At 41.9% G+C, this 21,180-nt stretch overlaps 1 protein-coding gene across 1 annotated transcript in view; it reads right to left on the bottom strand.

Moving 5' to 3' along the window:
- Positions 1–21,180, bottom strand: part of stj (voltage-dependent calcium channel subunit straightjacket) — a 165,879-nt gene that overhangs the window by 143,488 nt on the left and 1,211 nt on the right. The gene's annotated exons all lie outside the window — the stretch shown is intronic.

Below are 21,180 nucleotides of genomic sequence, written 5' to 3'. Positions count from 1 at the left end.
CATTTATTTAAAGAAATTATTGCACTACTTTTGGAACGATCCCTACATGTAATTTTTCCTGCGAACGATAAGGGATTCGAATAACGTTGTCCAACCGCGGTGGGCTCATGTTTGGGTAAATTTATCCTGGTGTGTATCAATGCCCTGCCACAAACCCTAGCGATGGCTTTCAGGGTAATGAAAAAGTAAAAAAATATGTAATGATATATAAATGTTTTCATTCAGATTTAATTACAATTTTATGTTATCACCCTCAAAATAACTTCCGACTGAATCCACACAGCGCTGGAAATGGTTGGTTCTTCCACTCCTCCTCATAGCAGTGCTGGAACTCCGATTCATGCTGGGTTAGCCTTCAGCTGGTCGGTTACAGCCGTTTGAATGTTTCCGACTGTCCCAAAATGAGTTCCCTTTTTCAACTTCGGGATGAGAACAAAGTCACAAGGGCTCAGGTCAGGCGAATAAGGAGGCTTGAGGATCCACAGGAATGCTTCCACTGGCCAATAACCCGTTCATTGAAAGTGCTCTGTGACTAGGAGCATTAATTGTGATGCAACACCCAGTTAATTGTTCGGATTTTTCTCATCCCCAATTCATTGGTCAACGGTGATGTGAGTCAAATTCAACTCTTCCCCGATCATTCTGACCGTCAACCGACGATCTGAACCCACAAGATCCCGGATTCTGTGGATATTTTCATTGGCTCTTGAAGATGAAGGCCTTACACTTCGTGGTTCATCTTCAATCGGCTCTCTTCCATCTGAAAATGTCTTAAACCACCAGAAAACCTGGGCTCTTGGCAAAACATAATCTCTGTAGGCTTGCTCAAGTTTAGTAAGAGTTTCCATTGCATTGTGCCCAAGTCTGAAGCAAAACCTGATAGCACACCGTTGCTTGAAATTGATGTCACTCATTTTTAGAACTCAATACAAAAAAAACTGTTTCACGCAAAAAATCACAATGGACAACCAAATGACCCGAGTGTGTTCAAACCCGTACTGAAGGTGGATCACATGTTCCCCTGCCGCCTCTCCAAGCCCAGCGTCTCCAGTGTTGCCTTGATCGAATGCTACGTTACCAGTCTCGTTACTTAATGGACATATTTCGTACGTGAGAGAGACTGGCGATCTGGCAGGGGGGTTCTTGGTCGAGGCCGAGCGGGAGCATGGAAAATGTAAGGAGCTCGGCTCGCCTCCCCCTCCGACCTCAGAGTTATTTTTTATCTCGAAGAGCGCCCACGCCGTTTCTAGGAGAAGTTGAGATTCCCATTCCGCTTTTATTCTTCCTTGATGAACACACATAAATACGGAGGAGGACGAATTTTAGCAAAAGGATTTATAATACGGTTGCGGATTTCAGGATTTTTACCATCAGACGGAATTTTTTCATGAATACACAGATCACCGAGGGATTTCAATCGTCGGAATGTGGCAAGAAAACCACGGTAGCACAATGAATTCGTATTTGACGCCCAATTTGGTGCGACCATTTCCGTTATAATATCCTCCTCCTCCAGCTTTAGTTTGTCAGTCAGCCAAGGGGCTGCAAGCATTGCTGAGTGAATTGGAAATTCAGTGCAACAAGTATGGGATGAGAATCAATATTAATAAAACAAAGGTTATGCGATTTTCTAGAAAGAAAAAGGCCAAGCTAAACATTAAAATAGGAGGGCAAAAACTAGAGCAGGTAGAACAGTTTACGTATCTCGGTAGTGTTTTGGACCAACACGGTCAAAGTAGTAGGGATGTAAGGAGAAGAATAGCGCTAGGCAAAGAGGCTTTCACAAGGAGGAGGGAGTTGATGACGGGGACGTTGATTCAAAAACACGAGTACGAAACATCTTAGTACATTCAATAATTGTGTATATTCGGGTCACATTTAACTTCAATAACTATTCATGATGTGTATGGTTAATTTATTTCAATTTCCCGTCATTGATAAATGAACGCCACATTAAGGTGAGGACACATTCCAACAGTCACGAACCAACCAAATCGGAGGAGAATTATTTTGACTGAGATAAATTTATGACTTCACACCATAGGGTGATGGCGACAAAGTCAGGGTTTTCGGGAATTCGCCGGGGTTTCTTTTCAAGTTAATCTTATCCTTGCTATCGAGGGTCCAGAGGTTTAGAAACGAGAAAATGTGTTCTCCCTTTGAGCTTAAACCTTAACATTGGAGGAGGGCAAATTACCATTTAATCGATCCCATTACGCGCTCTATATGTAGAAAGTAATAGCCGTTAAGTAAATGAAAAATACAATAGGTGGTAGGGGTAAGGTTTTAAAAACCCTTAAAGCCAATCGCATTGTCTCGAGTTCTTTAATTCTTGGTCTGGGCAATAAATACGCGAACTGGGGCAATCTGGCGGCCATGACGCGGAATAGAGCCCCGCCCACTGGCGGCGCTAGTTGCCCGAGACCCAGTGAGCCGTTTGTTCTTGGCGGATCGTCGAGCTGTGCGTATGGTGCCAGTTATATTAAGTCCCTGTTTTCCTCGTTTTCACTCTTTTTCGAAAATGGAAATTGACGTTATCACGGAGCAACTCATCAACATCACGTTTTTTGGTGAAGTGCATTCGGTAAATGTAATCGAGAAATTACTGAATCAAGAAATTACTGAACAGCTGTTTACGTTAATAACACTACAAAGAAAACATCCGTTTTCAAGTGGATTAAGCGTTTCAAAAATGATCGACAAGAGGACACAGATGATGATGCAAGCCCAGGACGACCTTCAACCACCTGTGTTGACGATAACATTGATCGTGTGCGTTCCCTTGTCCTGTCCAGTGGCGATAGCATTCTGTGATATTCTGTGAGACTGTAAAAGGCCAGCAGGGCACTGCTAGCTCCAACTCCAATGAGGACTCGGCCGGAAACAAGAGGAATCCGACCTCGATTTCCGGGCAAGGGCAACGATATTTTCATCTTGAAATATGTGGCATTTAGTATTTACCTACAAGAATATGCCGTCTACGACCGCGCGTGTAATCAGAAAACAGTCTTATGAGATTTCATACTGAGGTAATGTACACACTCGTTTTATTTATTCATTTATGTACCCTGCAAGCCACCATTAGGGTGCGTAGCAGGGGGTGAATACACGCTAGACTAATTTTAACCCAAACATGACCTTTTTTATCATTTTATTTTTATTTATACCAACCCCGCAAGCCACCGCTTGGGGGTGTGTGGCAGGGGATGAACACCAGAATAATTTTTACCCGAATATGACCCAATCGCTGTCAAAAAATGTTATTATGATCCCCTATCGCTCGTGGAAAAAAATGAAATCTCTACATTTATCTGTTCTACAACATTAATCTCTCTAATTTTATTAGCATTTTCAACATCACTGCTAAAGAGACGCCATTCCAATTCAAATGCAAGAGATTCAATCTGTAATTTAAACTTCGCTCCATTGAGTGATTCCCAGCCTAGCTGCTTTTATAATTTTCGCTGCCATTCTAAGCTTATCATAACAACTTTTTACAAATCTAGCTCATCACCCTGCAAGCGATCCAATTCGGCAATCCATCCAACTTCGCGGGGATCCCATAATGTACTAGAAACAGATTCTACCTCGGTTGGACAATGTTATTCTTCATTCGACTTGTCTTCGCTTTAAGGAATTCGTTACCTGAATTGAAACTCGATTGCAGATGGGTCATGGCGATCCTTCGGGTTGGCCTTTAAGACTTTACTAGCGTGAGATGCTGTTCGAATGAGAGTCAAGATGTCTTCTTCCTTTGGTTGTGGTGTGGTTCTCGAGATTGCGTTGAATGTTGGTTTTTGAGGGAGGGAGATGAGAGACGGAAAAATGCAGCAAAGGGACCAACTTGCCCGCCCTTGACTACTGTTGATAACGGCGGCGTGGATTCCCTTCGCGGAAGCCCCGCCGCTACGAATATCGATAATCCCAACTGGCTCGGCGGTCTTCGTCAGAGTAAAAAATGGTTCCCCAATTGCATTCGTACGGGCTCGGTGAAGCTACGAGCGAAACCAGGCGCCCTCTCTCTCTCCCTCACACACACACAAAAGTGGTTGCGCAACAATTGACGCTGAACAACAATCGGGAGGAGAGGATTGGGGGGGGGGGAAGTGTAAAATCATCCCAATTATTTACATTACATGATACACTGCAAGCTACCCCTAGGGTATGTGACAAAGAGTGATCACACCAGATTAATTTTGACCGAAAATACTTCCCCACCCCCCATTGTGAGGTCGGTAAACTTTGTTCTGATGAAAAAAATGACATCTCTGAATCCATCGGTTTTACATTTAATCACTCTAATTTTATTGATATGATCTCTCCTACCGTAGTACTATGGGGGCAATATAATACATTTTCAACATCGGACGCCGCTTACTTTATTATATATATATATATATATAAATATATACTATATATATTTATTTACACATACCCTGCTTATATATTTATTTACAAATACCCTGCAAGCCACCGCAAGGGTGTGTGGCAGGGGGTGTATAAACATCAGGATAATTTTACCTGAATATGACCCTACCGCGGTCGGGCAACGTTATCTCCAATCCTTCGTAGAAAAATGAAATTTTAAATCTATCTGTTCTATTTTTAATCTCTCTAATTTTATTGACAAGATCTCCTCTACCTTGCTACGATGGGTGTAAAAATGATACATTTTCAACATCACTGCTAAAGGGACCTTCCAATTCTTAATGTAAGACCTACAATCTGTAAAATAAAACCTTCGCTCCATTGAGTGATTCCCAGCCTAGCTGCTCTTAATACTTTGGATGCACTATTAATTTTACCATTACAACGTTTTACAAATCTAGAGCTCCTCTACGCTGCAAGCGATCCAATTCGGTGCGATCAATTGATCCTCGTTTACCACTCGTTGAGAATTGCTTTTGCAGTGAGATCTATCAAAGATGGAATATGCTAATATGTCGAAGCCGGTAATTTAAGTTCCTCTGGTCCCTGGCATTTGCGAACGTCCAGCATGGATGATTTTATTTCATTTGTGAATAAATGTCATTTTAATTCGATTAAGATTCGAATTAATATCCAGACGAATTTCCTAAGCCAGCGCTCTTCGTGTTTGAAGTTGTTAAGCGTTATCGACTCGATCGTAAGCCCATTTTCTTTGTTCAATTACTTCTCTTTGGACTGCTGTCCTTTTAATGCTCTCTCTTTCGGGTTGCCCTAGTAGGTTTTGTACGCTTCCTAAAGGCTATGTATTTAACTCTCAAGTATTGCGAGAAATTCCTCCTTTTCCGCCCTCCATTATTTCTTCCTTAATATTTTCTTAACTTCTGCCTGACTTCATGCTAAGTTGAGAGTTGATTACTATTCTCCCTGTATCCCGTTCAACCAACTTTCCCTCCTTTACGTATGATTGTCTTCAACATCCCACTCTGCCTCTCTATATTTCCGACATCCCGTACTTTTTCTACCTTTTTCGGATTTACCCTTCCAACTTCGTACCTTCGCTCACCTTATTTAAAACCACGGCTTTCCTTTCTTTATTCGACTTATTTGACTTAATTTCTCGATTCTCCTTCGCCACATCCACATCTCCAAATTTTTCGGTCTCCTTTCATACTCTTGTTTCAAAGACCAAGTTTCCGAGCCGTACCACACTTCGCTCCATATTTTAGTCTTTCCCAAAACCTTTCTTTGCATCTTTACTCAAGTTAACAGGTTGTCAATTGTCTTCTTCTCCTTAAAAATTCCTCTTTCGCTATCGCAATGTTTCCTCTCCTTATCTCCCTATGAACAACTTCTCCTTTCCGTCGCAAATTACTTCCCAAATAAGAAGTTAAGGTCTTCACCTGCTCTGGTTTATTCACTCCTGCTTAAATTTTCAAATTAGCTCTCCTTCTTCTCTAGACTCAATTATGTTATCAAAGATAAAATATGCAATGGAAATAGATACATTTTAGAAATATATACAATAGACTACATTTTTTTCATGTCTACTTATTTTCCCAAGAACGTACACATTTTATTTTTATTTATATATGCCCCGAAAGCCACCGTTAGGGTGTGTGGCAGGTGGTGAATACACACCAGATTAGTTTTTACCCGAACATAACCCTACCGCGTTCGAATAATATTATTATGATGCCCTATCATTTGTGGAAAAAATGATATCTTAAATCTATCTCTTCTACGCTTAATCTCTCTATTTTTTTAGTATGATCCCTCCTACTGTTGTACGATGGTAGTAATAATAATACCTTTTCAAAATCACTGCTAAAGAGTGGTATCAGGTACCATCGGAGGATGAGGTTTGCCTTCGCATCTCCCCTCCCTCGCCGCGGTGTTAACTTTCCACCGCTACTGCACGAGACAACCCTTTAATCCTCCGGTTTCCGGAACGGCACCTCTTCCCCATCAAAGGATCGGACTCCGGGTGGCCTCTCGATCACTCCTCCTCATGTTGCATTCGGACGAATCCGTGCGGCCACATTGGCGGGGCGTGTTTTGGCAACTCAACCCGGAGTCAGGCCCTCCCTCCCGCGGAAGAGCAACCGTCCCGTCAAACCTTAGACCGAAGCTCATCCACGATACCTTCCAAAGCATCGATACGGGCCATTAGAGCCGCGCACCAGCGCAGGCGGGCATCGCAACTGAAGACCCAAGGGTAACCATCCTAGTTCTATCGAAAACGCCAAATTCATGAACAAAGGCTAGGTTAAACCAATGAAAGTCAGAAATTCATTGAATAAAAATTTACTTGGGCACAAAGAAGGCTACGTTTTTCGTGCACATGGATGTCACTGACCTGCTTCGCTAACAAAAACATCCACTCGGTATGTAAGATAATAAATGAAAACCCAAAATTTGTGCTCGGTTACAATGTACATATGTAGATGGCGCTTGATTGAGAGTGATTACAGCGAAGCGCGGGCCCCGCTCGGAGCGGCCAGACTGTTTGTTCCTAGCCATGCAGTGGCAGTAGTTTTTATGGGAGGCGACCGACAGCTGAGGTCATTTGCGCCATTAGGGACGCATGGGAAAACCCAGAAAAATGGAAAAAAAGGACGGGATGGAGAAAAACCCAGCGTACCTACTCTTAACGAATGGCGCCAAAGCAGTTTAAATGACCCATCCGATGGACGTCATACTCACACAAAGTGCCCTCCACAAAGCACTACAAAGCAGGGATCGGGATACTTCAGAAAAATATTTGTTGTCTCCAGGATTTGAACTCGGGAACTCTCGGTGGGAAACCTGTACGTTAGCCACCGCACCATCCTGATCCCAGGGATTGTTTATATTGGCGAAGCAATATTATAAACTGAGATATAAATATCTGCGACGCCATTAGAACTATGAACCAATATCGCCTCACCAACCCGACCCGAAACCCTAATGACGGATAATTACGAGGGCTGGGCAGAAAGTGATCTCCGTGTAGCGTGAGGATTGATAGAGGGAGCCACAAATGGCCACTGTATTGACGCATTGACAGGTTAGGTGAGTACGCCTCGAGCTGCCGTAGTCGGAAGGTCTCGCTGCTTGTCGTTTGTTTACGATAGCGAGTCAAATTGAGCAGGTCAATTGAAATTCCCGCCAAATGAGTAGTCCATACAGTGACCAACGTTTTATTGATAAATAAAAACTTCAAAGCCACTTCGACATTCATCATTGGGAAACTTATTCTCTGTACGGACCAAATGAGATGAGCGACAAATAGTCAGTGTTGTCTTCGTTTAAGAGTGGACACAAATGTCCAAGATGGTGTCCAAGATGTAGCCGCTCGTCTATAGTGGTGAACAATAAACTTCTAAACCTGAAAATTGATTAAAGGTTTGTGAAAACAGGTGTTTTACGATATCTGAAATCTTTTGTAAGTTTTCACGCATTTTTACGATTCTGTTGCATGGAAACACGACTGAAAAGTTAGACTACCGCAAATGATTCGTTCTCGTCTCGAAGGGGAACTACAAGATGCTATCATCATCATAGGTTGGCCGATAACTCAGGCGGCAGAATTTAAAAGCTGAAGGAATTTGGAAACTATGTAATTCAGAGGTATGAGAAATTATTGATTCTATTTGGCGAATATGCATTGAAAAATAGTAGAGATATATATTTTTGAGATGAAAATAGTAAATTTTCCGTATCTATTCCAGGGTATTTTTTACGGCTTAACGTAGGTTACTGTCTGGACAGCTCTCGTACCAAAAACTGCCAATCGTGATGGCAGTGCGTGACACTTTACGCGTCATTATCTTTTGCGAAAATTTATCGACATGGGTGGAGTTTTTCGATCGTTAGAACAAAATGTTGCTCTTTATTCATATAAGTTGATTATTTTCAGGCGGTGTTATACTATTTATCACCGCTCTTCTGCTTTTGATGACATTTCCATGTGGATAGTATGCGAAAAATATCATGCTTAATGTATAATAATAAATCGAGTAATCAACCCTAAGGTCGGTTTGAAATGGAACGCTCTTCGGCGACGCACAAATATATAAAAAACAGATGTAGATGTTTAAAACATAGAAACACAAAGAAAAGGCACTCACGTATGTAGTTTTGACGTTTCGACGGCACGACCGTCGTCATCACATTCTGATGACGACGATCGTGCCTTCGAAACGTCAAAACTACATATGTGAGTGTCTTGGCTCATATATATATATACACACACACACACAGTGCCATGAATGCGATCGTAGTCATTGTATGTGTGTGCGCATCTCATTGTTACGAAAGAAGTCTCGGCTCGGAAGGTCAAAATGGCACAGAAATGAGAGCACACGTGGCCTGGCTAAAGGAAGGGAGGCATTAGAAAGAAATGGCACGCCATCGAGCGTGTAGGTAGTTTCATGCGCATAACAGTATTACCACCGCAACAGTAATTAGGTTACGATAAACCTTACACTTTCACGAGACGATGTGATAATGAATAATACATGGAGGTCTTCGAAGTACAACCGAGCAAATTATACGAATGCTGGAAAATAACCCGAGAAGTCGGATTTGCGAAATCGGCGACCTTGAAAATTGTTCCTAGACGCGTCGACCGCGGGTGCCTGTTTGCTTATAAGGGTGGAGGGGAGGACCCCTGGCGTGGGCCGGGCCCTCCCTCCCCCTGCTCTAAACGAGCTGAACAAGCTGGAAACAAAATTTCCACACATCCCTGGACGTGCCCTTAACGTTGGATAGAAGAATCGGATGACGTCAGCAAAAAAAGACGCGCGCGCGCGCGTGTGTGGTGGGAAATGCGAACTAGCCACTTAAAACGGGAGTGGGGTAGGGGGGATTGTTGCGGCACATCTTTTGCGAAGCCGATAGATTTTTTTATCGTTTCATCTTTTTTTTCCTTCAAAACCTCGTGAATTAGGTTTTCCACATTCAAGGAAAAAAGAGCGTCGGCCGCGTCGATTTTGGAACGCGATGGGGGGGGGGGGAAGAAAGAGGCACATAAGGTCGGTCTTGAAATTCGTGGGTGGACCGCATTGAGGTCACTGTGGTGTGGTTATCCCAAATCGTCCCCGGAGGTCGCATATTCCTGGCTCCCGTTGTGAGGGCGCGTTGAACGTCTGGGATTCGAGATGACCAGAGAAGGGCGAAAGAAAGAACATGGTCGGGAAGGTGTCGCCATGGCATTGTACACATCATGGATATTTTTCCCGCTGTTAAGTTGGTCGGAAGTCACCAAACGATCGGGGGAATGTCGGAATAAGATATGTTAGAGAGATTCAATCCAAAGGGAAATGAAGTAAAAATGTTCCTTCCACGCTAGGTTTCCCTCAATGATTACTAAAGGGAAAGAATAAATGTACATTAAACTCAAATAAGCATTATATAATTTAATACCGTGTAAGCCTAGGGTGTGTGGCAGGGGATGACCCGACACGCCAGACTAATTTTTACCCGAATATGACCCAACCCTGGTTGGACAATGTTATTATAATTCCAAATCTTTCTCGGACGAAAGGCATATATATATATATATATATATATATATATATATATATATATATATATATATATATATATATATATATATATATATATATTCAAACACGAAATCCCGCCAAACGGCGAATAAATACTCATTTAAATAGAAACAGATACAAGGAAAAGGGATAGGAACACACATAAAGAACGAACACAATAGAGGTGGGGAGGTGGATATTAGACCCACGGATCTCAGTGTGAATTACGTATCCGCGATAGCTCAAGTGGTTAAGAGCATCCGCCCGGCCAGTGGAAAGATCCGGTGTTCGAGTCCCGGTCAAGGAAATATTCTATATTTATATATAATATGTTCTATATTTAATCTTTCTAATTTTGTTCACCTGATCTCTTCAACCCTTGTACGATGGGAGTAATAATACATTTTCTACATCACTGCTAAAGAGACCTCCTTCCAATTCATATGCAATAGCCACAGTCTGTATTTTAACCTTCGCTCCATTGAGTGATTCCCAGCCTAGATCCTCTTAATATTTTGAATATGGCAGTGTATTTATCATAACAACAACGTTTAACAAATCTAGCTCCTCTACGCTCCACGCGATCGAATTCGGCAGTCAAATCAACTTCGTGAGGATCCCATATAATGTACTTGTAGCATATTCTATAAATGAGGCCTAACCAGTGACGGATAACATTTCTCTTCGACCTATTAATCATATATCTATGGTACTCTTCTAATAAATTCTAATTTTTAGTTACCTTGTTCACATATTCATAGTATGTATTTCACCCTGGAGAGATCGTGAGCGAGGGTCACGCCCAAGTATTAAATACGGTCTACACTTTCCATTTCAGTGCTCCCAGTATCCTTCAGGGACGATGTGTACCGACAAAAACGTAATTTAGAGCGTGAAAGATGTTTTGAAAAAGAAAAATGTACGCAAAATTTAATGTTTTCCTTAAACAAATTGGCATGCATGATTGTTTTGGGAGAAATATAATCGTAGAATTCCAAAGTTTTCGAATATTATCGTGATGGAAGGAAAAATGGCGTCGCTACTGAGATACATTTGGCGATTGTTGATACGTTTCGCAGTAATAATGTTTAGGCTTATCGGCTTACAAAATGTTTACTTAAATTAATAGTCTTAGTCTAATATATATTATCAAAGTTTAATTGGATAGTTTTCTTATATATGCAATGGCAACAACTTCTATCTAAACTCCAACAAACCGCCCATAGCAACTGTGAAATCTGTTTGACAATGCGATATCAAGATGGCCGTATTCCGTTATTTATGCAGCGTTGATGACTTGAAATAAGCACGTTTTTCTGAGTAATATCATGTTCAATCTAATAAAACGATCAAAAATAATAATTAAACGCTCGCATTGAGCCAATGACCAGGTCACTTTAGAGCGTGGAGCTGTAGTGAGCCAAATCTGGAGTACATTCACTTCAGCATTACGGTAAAGCCACGACTCACATGCTCGCAATCCGACGAGTCGTTGATTGGATTACCCCAGAGTGTTCAGGAAATATTGTAAAATTTATCATTTATGTTTAAATTTATCAATTTATCTCAATGGAGCGCTCTAAAATCTCGCCCTGAGGGCATTGATTCGAAGGTTTTACGTTTCTGACAGATGATTGGCTTAAAGGTCATCGGATAAATTTTTGAATGTGTTTATTAGTGTGTATGTACCTTGTAATTGGCTTTATGAACGTGTTTAATTAATTATTAGTGAAACCTGTCTCAGGTGGAATATACTGTTACAGAAAAATATACTTAATTATGCTAATTAATGCCATGCAAGTTGAATAATATGCCCGTATTGATATCCCATAGTCAAACTGGACACTCTCTTGAAATGGAAGGTATGTTAGTGTTTAGGCAGAATATATTGCCAAAGCATTTATAGGAAAACCACCGCATTATAATCTATTTATATAAATTCATAGAGATCAGGCCAAGGCATTGTACCTTTCAAACTTTATAAACTTTAACAAACACGCTGGCAGTCAGTATTCAACAGATTTCTTTAAATTTAAAGTACGAAAAATATCATATATATATCAGTGAAGGAAGAGTGGCTGCTTGAAGGAGGATCCTGAAAAAATGAGTATATGTGTGTGTGTGTATATATATATATATATATATATATATATATATATATATATATATATATATATATATATATACACACGAAATCCCGCCATATGGCGAACAAATATACAAATATTCATTCACATGGAGATATATATATATATATACTCATTTATATAGAAACAGATATAAAGAAAAGGGATAGGAACACACATAAAGGACGAACACAGGAGAGGTGGGGAAGGCGGAATCAGGCAGATCACGAATGGAAAAATATTTCCTATTATAATATATTTCCTATTATAATATATTTCCTATTATAATATTATTTCAAGTGATGGTATCACGTTAAAAACACTATTGAAGAAGGCAACAGGAAACCACCTCAATTATCATTCTCAAGATTTACATGATGGACAAAACAGAGATTTTGAGTCCTGGCAACTACGGAGCTCGGCCCAATCGGCCGTGTGTCGTGCCCGGCAGCGGGGGAGGCAAAGCTTCCGCGGTCGTCAACCCACGAAACCCTTGCAAGGGAAAACCAGCAGCAGCAGGACAGAAGACGCAGGAGAAGAAGACCAAATTAGTTAGAATAGGAACGTGGAATGTTAGGACAATGATGAGGACAGGGAAATTGGAGAATGTTAAGCGAGAGATGGAAAGGGGAAATATAGATATTTTAGGTCTATGCGAGGTTAGCTGGAAAGATACCGGGGATTACTTGAGTGATAATTATAGAATAATATACAGCGGCGGGGACGAGAGCCAACGAGGGGTTGCCATAATATTAAATAAAGAGGTAGGAAGAAGCGTAGTCAACATAGAGCAGGTAGCAGATAGATTATTACTTATAGAGATAAAAGCAGAACCGACGAACTTGGTTATTATCTAGGTATACATGATATCTAGGGAAACATTTGATAGTGATGGGGGATTGGAATGCGACGGTAGGCGAAGGAAGAGATGGTGATGAGGTGTGGGACTGCGGTTTAGGCACGAGGAATGACCGCGGGGAGAAAGCAGTTGAGTTCTGCAGGAGACAAGGTTAGTCATCACCAACACTTGGTTTAGACACCACAAAAGACACAGGTATACATGGAAAATGCCAGGTGACTCAGGAAGATATCAGCTAGATTATATCCTGGTTAGACACAGGTTTAGGATCAGTGTGATAAATTCCCACAGCTTCCCGGGAGCGGATGCGGACTCTGACCACAATTTAGTTGTTATGAAATGTAGCGTACGTTTAAAAAAGATAAGGCAGGGGCGGCGAGTTGGAAAATGGAATGTAGAAGCGTTAAATGGGTTGAAAAGGAAGGAATACAAACAAGCGGTAGAGAAAATCATGGAGGATGGTAAAGGGCTTAGTACTATCGAACAAAAATGGGAAATGATCAAGAAGGGGTTGTTTAAAGCCGCAAAAGACACTATTGGAACCGTTAACGCTAAAAGGACTAGGAAACCATGGATCACGGAAGAGATGATTACAAAGATGGATGAGCGGAGAAAATGGAAGAATATGAATACAGAATTAGGCAAAATGAAGTACAAAGAACTAAACAATAAATTGAGGCGGGCAACAAATAAGGCAAAAGAAGCATGGTGGAAGACGCAGTGCGAGGATATGGAAAGTCTGCAGAGGAAGGGTGAAATCGGTGCGCTGTATAGCAAAGTTAAATCGTTATCGGGAAGTAAGAAAGGTAGAGCTATGCTAACAGTTAGACATAAGGCGGGTTTGGTAATAGTTGACGCAGGAAAGATCCAAGAGAGATGGAAGGAGTATATAGAAGAACTGTATGGTAAAGAACTTAGACTAACAAAGTTAGACGTTGAAAAAGAATATGACGTAAAGGAAGACAGCTTAGGTCCAGGAATACTAGACAATGAGATAGAAAGGGCATTAAGAGAGATGAAACTAAATAAGGCCGTGGGGGTGGATAAAATTCCCGCGGAACTTTTAAAATGCTTAGGAAAGTGTGGGAGGAAGAGGCTATATGGGCTGATCCGTAGTATTTATGAGGAAGGAATCTGGCCGGAAGACTTTGTGAGATCAGTTTTAGTTCCTATTCCGAAAAAGGTAAAGGCTACATCATGTGAGGACTACAGGACGATAAGTTTGATATCCCACGCGGCTAAAGTTGTTCTCAGGATCATAAACAAAAGGATAGAGAGTAGGGCAAATGATTACTTAGGGGATGATCAGTTTGGGTTTCGGAAGGGGATAGGTACGCGTGATGCCATTGCAGTAATGAGATTATGAATCGAGAGGCGTATAGAACACAACCAGGAGGTATTTGCCTGTTTTGTAGATTTCGAAAAAGCGTTCGATCGAGTGAATTGGGAAAAACTAATGAGTATATTGCAGAAAAAAGGAATAGATTGGAGGGAAAGGAGGCTAATCCGCAACCTGTACATGTCTAAGACTGCTCAGGTGCGAGTGGGGAACGGGGAGTCCGGTTGGGCAGTGTTAGGAAGGGGTGTAAGGCAGGGTTGCCCATTATCACCGTTGCTGTTCAACCTGTATGCAGAGGAAATGATTAAAGAGGCATGGGAAAACTGGAGGTAGGAATGAAAGTGGGCGGGGAATTCGTAAAATCAGTTAGGTTCGCTGATGACCAAGCTTTAGTTTGTCAGTCAGCCAAGGGGCTGCAAGCATTCCTGAGTGAATTGGAAATTCAGTGCGACAGGTATGGGATGACAATCAATATTAATAAAACAAAGGTTATGCGATTCTCTAGAAAGAAAAAGGCTAAGCTTAACATCAAAATAGGAGAGCAGGTAGAACAGTTTACGTATCTCGGTAGTGTTTTGGACGAACACGGTCAATGTAGTAGGGACGTAAGGAGAAGAATTGCGCTAGGCAAAGAGGCTTTCAGAAGGAGGAGTGAGTTGATGACAGGGACGTTGAGTAAGGATATTAAGAAAAGACTCGTAATAACTTTGGTATAGAAAGTAGTTATGTGCGGCGCGGAAACGTGGTCATTAAAGCAGGAGGATAGACGTAGATTGGAGGCTTTTGAAATGGGGGGTGTGGAGAAGAATATAGAAGGTGAAATGGACAGAGAAGAAAACAAATAAGGAAGTACTTGGTATATAATAAATGTGAAACTCCAATAGCCGTAAACAGTTTACCTTTCTAAACAAAGTAAAAATGAAATTAGTTGGCTAGCGCCACAAGTCAAGAAGGGGTAAAAGGTAAAAAAGAGGGTACATATTCACCTTTCTTATCCTCTCCTTTTTTACCTTTTACCCCTTTTACCTACCTCATTATCCTTTTTTACCTTTTACCCCTTCTTGACTTGTGGCGCTAGCCAACTAATTTCATTTTTACTTTGTTTAGAAAGGTAAACTGTTTACGGCTATTGGAGTTTCACATTTATTATATATTACTAGCCGTAAGAGCTCATTTCTATCAATAGTACTTGGTATGGTGGGCGAGGACAGGGGTTTGTTGGGAGAAATCCTGTGGAGGCAGGTAAAGTGGATGAAGGGGGTATTGACTGGCAGTGGGATGTTGAAGACTGTGATAGAGGGTAGAATGTTGGGCAAAAGAGGAAAGGGAAGGAACAGGATAGGGATGTTGGACGGGATGAAGGGAGGAAGAAAGTACTCAGAGATGAAGAGGGACCTGATATAGAGTAGGATGATGGTTTTTTTGTGTTTTGTTAGGAGTAAGAAAATATTTGTTTGGTAGTTGTGTCCATCCAAAAACCTACCTTAACCGGTAGATTACCTTTAAAAAAAAAATATGTATATATAACACTTTTTTGAAAGTCTCACGGATGTGAATATTAATGAATGTGAATTTAGTACTAGTGGACAAAGACAAAAACACACAAAAAATAGAAGTAACTCTCTAGTTTTCGAATTTTCGGTGGTCCAAGCCACCTTTCTCAAGGAGGAAATGGGCTTCATTGATACATATATACATATATCTGTGTAAATATATGCATATATATATATATATATGCCATTGCAGCAGTGAGATTATTAATCGAGAGGAATATAGGATGCCTTAAGGAAGTATTACTTGCCTGTTAGAGGCTATTGTAGATATGTGGGTGTGGGGAAGAATGGAGAAGAAGAAATGGACTGAGAAGAAAACAAATGAGGAAGTACTTGGTACGGTGGGCGAGGAGAGATATTTGTTGGGAGATACCTTATGGAGGCAGGAATACCCATAGATAATATCGCCCATTTAATTACTCTTGCCAACGTAGTCCAAATATTGTATCAATTCTTTCATTCAAATCGCCATAATAACAGTATCGAAATATCGGCTGGCATCGAGATAGCGGCTCGTGAATTATTATCATTATTCTAATGAATTCTCTTCTATGTAGATTGATAAATCGGTAATATAGTCCATATTATTTACACAGAGCATATTACCACAAAGGTCCATCCTGTGTATCGATTATTTCTTGCATATCGAAAATTACAGATCGGCTATTGACATATTTATTTTATTTACACAATTACGTTGCAATTAGGCAAATTTCCTGGTGGCAACGGTCAGGTAAGGTCAAAGATAACTCTTACACCGAAATTACATACGAATACGAGCTCTACCGATTTCACCCTTCCTCTGCAGACTTTCCATATCCTCGCACTGCGTCTTCCACCATGCTTCTTTTGCTTTATTTGTTGCCCGCCTCAATTTATTGTTCAATTCTTTGTACTTCATTCTGCCTAATTCTGTATTCATATTCTTCCATTTTCTCCGTTCATCCATCTTTGTAATCATCTCATCCGTGATCCATGGTTTCCTAGTCCTTTTAGCGTTAACGGTTCCAATAGTGTCTTTTGCGGCTTTAAACAACCCCTTCTTGATCATTTCCCATTTTTGTTCGATAGTACTAAGCCCTTTACCATCCTCCATGATTTTCTCTACCGCTTGTTTGTATTCCTTCCTTTTCAACCCATTTAACGCTTCTACATTCCATTTTCTAACTCGCCGCCCCTGCCTTATCTTTTTGAAACGTACGCTACATTTCATAACAACTAAATTGTGGTCAGAGTCCGCATCCGCTCCCGGGAAGCTGTGGGAATTTATCACACTGATCCTAAACCTGTGTCTAACCAGGATATAATCTAGCTGATATCTTCCTGAGTCACCTGGCATTTTCCATGTATACCTGCGTCTTTTGTGGTGTCTAAACCAAGTGTTGGTGATGACTAACCTTGTCTCCTGCAGAATTCAACTGCTTTCTCCCCGCGGTCATGCCTCGTGCCTAAACCGTAGTCCCCCACCTCATCACCGTCTCTTCCTTCACCTACCGTTGCATCCCAATCCCCCATCACTATCAAATGTTTCCCTGCAGGAACACACGCGATTATGTCCTCTAACTGATCGTATATCCTATCGACCTCTTCTTCCTTATGGTTGCTCGGTGGCATGTATACCTGAATAATAACTAAGTTCGTCGGTTCTGCTTTTATCTCCACTAGTAGTATTCTATCTGTTACCTGCTCTATGTTGACTACGCTTCTCCCTACCTCTTCATTTAATGCAATGGCAACCCCTCGTTGGCTCTCGTCCCCGCCGCTGTATATTATTCTATACTTATCACTCCAGTAATCCCCGGTATCTTTCCATCTCACCTCGCATAGACCTAAAATATCTATATTTCCCCTTTCCATCTCTCGCTTAATATTCTCCAATTTCCCTGTCCTCATCATTGTCCTACCATTCCAAGTTCCTATTCTAACTAATGTGGTCTTCTTCTTCTGCGTCTTCTGTCCTGATACTGTCAATTTTCCCTTGCAAGGGTTTCGTGGGATGACGACCGCGGAAGCCTTGCCTCCCCCGCTGCCGGGCACGACACACGGCCGATTGGGCCGAGCCCCGTGGTTGCCAGGACTCAAAATATCTCTATTGTCCATCATATTTTTTCTAGGGAATGATAATTGAGGTGGTTTCCCGTTGCCTTCCTCAACAGTGTTTTTAACGTGACACCATCACTTACTGGCCGCCCCACTGGGGTCAGACGCCATTGCAGCCGCCTCACTGAGGAACAGACGCTGCGTGGACTACCTTTCGTCTGGCTCCTAACCTTCGACCTATCTGGCATGGGTGACCCTACCAGGAGCAATAATTATTACTCCCGCCAGCACAGCTCAAGGGGTCATCGGAACGCACAAGCCCTTCCACCACGTCAAGGTTGTAGTCCGGGGAGGGATATATATATATATATATATATAACTAGAGCAGGTAGAACATTTTACGTGCCTCAGAAGTGTTTTGGACCAACACGGTCAAAGTGGTAGGGACGTAAGGAGAAGAATTGCGCTAGGCAAAGAGGCTTTCACAAGGAGGAGTGAGTTGATGAGAGGGACGTTGAGTAAGGATATTAAGAAAAGACTCGTAAAAACTTTGATATGGAGCGTAGCTATGCACGGCGCGGAAACGTGGTCATTGAAGCAGGAGGATAGACGTAGATTGGAGGCTTTTGAAATGCGGGTGTGGAGAAGGATGGAGAAGGTGAAATGGACAGAGAAGAAAACCAATGAGGAAGTACTTGGTATGGTGGGCGAAGAGAGGGGTTTGTTGGGAGCAATCCTATGGAGGCAGGAAAAGTGGCTGAAGGGGGTATTGACCGGCAGTGGGATGTTGAAGACTGTAATTGAGGGGAGAATGTTAGGCAAACGAGGAAAGGGAAAGAACAGGATAGGGATGTTGGACGGGATGAAGGGGGGAAGAAAGTACTCAGAGATGAAGAGGGGGGACCTGATATAGAGTAGGATGTTGTGTTTTCTAGGGGTCACAAATTATTTAATTAGTAATTATGTCCATCCAAAAACCTACCTTAACCGGTAGATTACCTAATAAAATCGAGAATAAAAAATCGATTCAAAATATACTTTACACTCTTAATGAGAGGGCTTATATAAATAATTATGACGACACAAACAGTGTAAATATTATGATTGGTTTTAATGGTTCATTCAGGCAGAGATTGAGATACTACCGAGTTCTATAGAATGTCAGTAAATAACCACTGTGGGTTACTTATGGATATTGCGGACCTTATTGCCGATACTATCGATTTATTCTTACTTAATTGCCACATCGGGGAATTGTTATTGTCTCAAAGTTTAAATGGGATATCGATGTTGTGAAATTAATATTGCAAAATCCTTACCCAAGCACTAGTTTTACACTAGTCTGGTTCTATTAGGGATCGCTCCTCGCCCTGGTCGAATTAAATCGAATCGATGCCAACAATATAAAATTGTATATTTATCATATTAAATTACATTAAACAGATGCCCAGCGTAGATATGCATAAACGAGATTAGTAAGTAATAAGCCCACCGCAATTACCACATTTTACTTCGGCTCGGAGTTATCCATATTTAAATTAAATGTTTCGAAATTCGACCGCCTTGGCGCCAATAGCGAATATATATGTGCGATGTGCCCCGAAAAAAACTTTTCCGTAAAGTAATAATAATAATGATGGCAACCCTTGCAAACAAGGTGACGCGTTAGTTAACCGTTTATTTAAAAACATAATTCACAGAGTTACCCTAACGTAATGACCACACACCGATGGCCGTGCGTCACGTGACACCGGGGCCGTTCTGCCGTGAAACCCCCTCAAACCTACGAACAAATCTTCATTGTCCGAAACGGAGTCGATGCGGCCGTCGTTTCGCTCTTGTTTCCATTTTTTTGCTTCCGTAAAATGCTCCACAGCAACAAAGGCGCTAGGGTCGTAGATGCGATCTCTTCCTTATCATCTCTCTCTCTCAGAATGTTCCATGGAATGTGGCAATATTAGGTGTAGCACAGTTGTTTTGTTTTGAGCGGGCGCCCGGCGACGATGTTCATTTGTCACGCCGAGAGGTTAATCCGCTAAAGAAAGAGGGAGTTGGGGTGGGGGCAGGGGGGAGGGGGAGGAGGGGTGGAGGGGGGGTGGGTGGGGGAGAGGGGGGTAAAGAAAAATCAATCGCTCCCTACCCCCCACCCCATAGCAGCATAAGTATTACTCGCGACCATGGATAGCGGCACTCATTCTGTCCACGAGATTTGGAACATTAATAAATATCTGAGTCCGACGGCGGCCATTTTCAAACAAATTCAATGCCATGTTTAAACAAACGAATATCCACAAAGCCGCACGAAATTCGTAGTTTACACGCGGTCGACCCCCGCCCGGGATCGGAAAACAACAATGGGACGTCGCTGCATAGTTGGACATCACGGTCGACGAACCGATCCCTATCGACAAGAAAAGCAATGTCTCCACCCCGGAGTCAAACAAAACACGCTGGGTAACTGAACGGAAAGAGCACATCTATCTAACGATTTTTTTACCCTTCCGCTACTGATGTTTCCCTCGGGCGAATAATGAATGGGAAGGGATGTGAGGCGACGTGTTTATCAGGCACGGCGAATGGCGAACGTGGGCGAAAGGAACATCTCACACACGCGCGTTCATAATGTCACTATGGTTTATTCTGCAATCTTCTAAGGTTGGTCATCCTGATGAGTAGAATCAATCGTCCCACATCGTAGCAACAAAACGGGAAGCACCCCGGAAAGAGATAGATTGACAGAGAGAGAGATTGGGACGACATCTGGCGGGATGTTTTTCATTCGATGGACCAAAACAACATTTATTATTCGGCTCCTCTTCACTATTTTTCCATCGTGTGTTTTCTTCGTTGAGTGGGGCAGAAAAGGGGGGAGGGGGAGGGGGTGGGGGAGGAGGCGGTTAGTGGCACTGCGGAGAAGAGGATCCGTGCTTTACCGCCGACGCTGTCAGCGCCCTCACGCGTCCGCAGCGAGAAGTGAGTGGGGAAGGGGGAAAAACAATAGCGCATCGTCACCTACGTTACTCTCGTGAACAGGATTGAAAAGGGGTTCTTTTGTCCCTTCGTGAGGAGAGACATGTAAATCTACACACAAACGCGGGCACAAACACGAGCAGACTACGTAAATCGCGTAGATGTAAACTAAGACTTGTATTAATTCTACGCAAAACTCAGTCACCGCGTGCAATTATGCAATTTTCAAGAGTTTTTCGTATTTAAATAGAGCACCATTGTGAACAAATACAAAAACACTACCTTTAATATCGCCAATGAAATTGGCTTTTCCCATAAACTGCAAATCAAACCAAAA

Source organism: Hetaerina americana, unplaced genomic scaffold (assembly GCF_022747635.1).
Source record: "Hetaerina americana unplaced genomic scaffold, ioHetAmer1.1.p SCAF_66, whole genome shotgun sequence".
NCBI classification, from domain to species: domain Eukaryota; kingdom Metazoa; phylum Arthropoda; class Insecta; order Odonata; family Calopterygidae; genus Hetaerina; species Hetaerina americana.
Note: the sequence above shows the minus strand (reverse complement) of the source record. Positions and strands in the feature narration are given on the sequence as shown.